General features: G+C 50.2%; 1 pseudogene; it reads left to right on the forward strand.

The window, feature by feature from the left end:
- Positions 1-143: 143 nt before the first annotated feature.
- Positions 144-245, forward strand: LOC118345405 (annotated as a pseudogene; the record flags this gene model as incomplete).

Raw genomic sequence — 245 nt, forward strand, 5'->3', positions numbered from 1 at the left:
CACTCGGGAGTGGATTTTTGGGAAAATCTCGCCCTGCCCATCGCGTAGCCATGGGTTTGGATCAGATCTCCGTTTGGATTGGGATCGGAAGGACGCTCGTATGTCGCTCAAGGATTATATGAATTTTAAGTAATTAGTTTGATGGGTGCGATCATACCAGCACTAATGCACCGGATCCCATCAGAACTCCGCAGTTAAGCGTGCTTGGGCGAGAGTAGTACTAGGATGGGTGACCTCCTGGGAAG

Source organism: Juglans regia, unplaced genomic scaffold (genome assembly GCF_001411555.2).
Source record: "Juglans regia cultivar Chandler unplaced genomic scaffold, Walnut 2.0 Scaffold_2591, whole genome shotgun sequence".
Taxonomy (NCBI): Eukaryota; Viridiplantae; Streptophyta; class Magnoliopsida; order Fagales; family Juglandaceae; genus Juglans; species Juglans regia.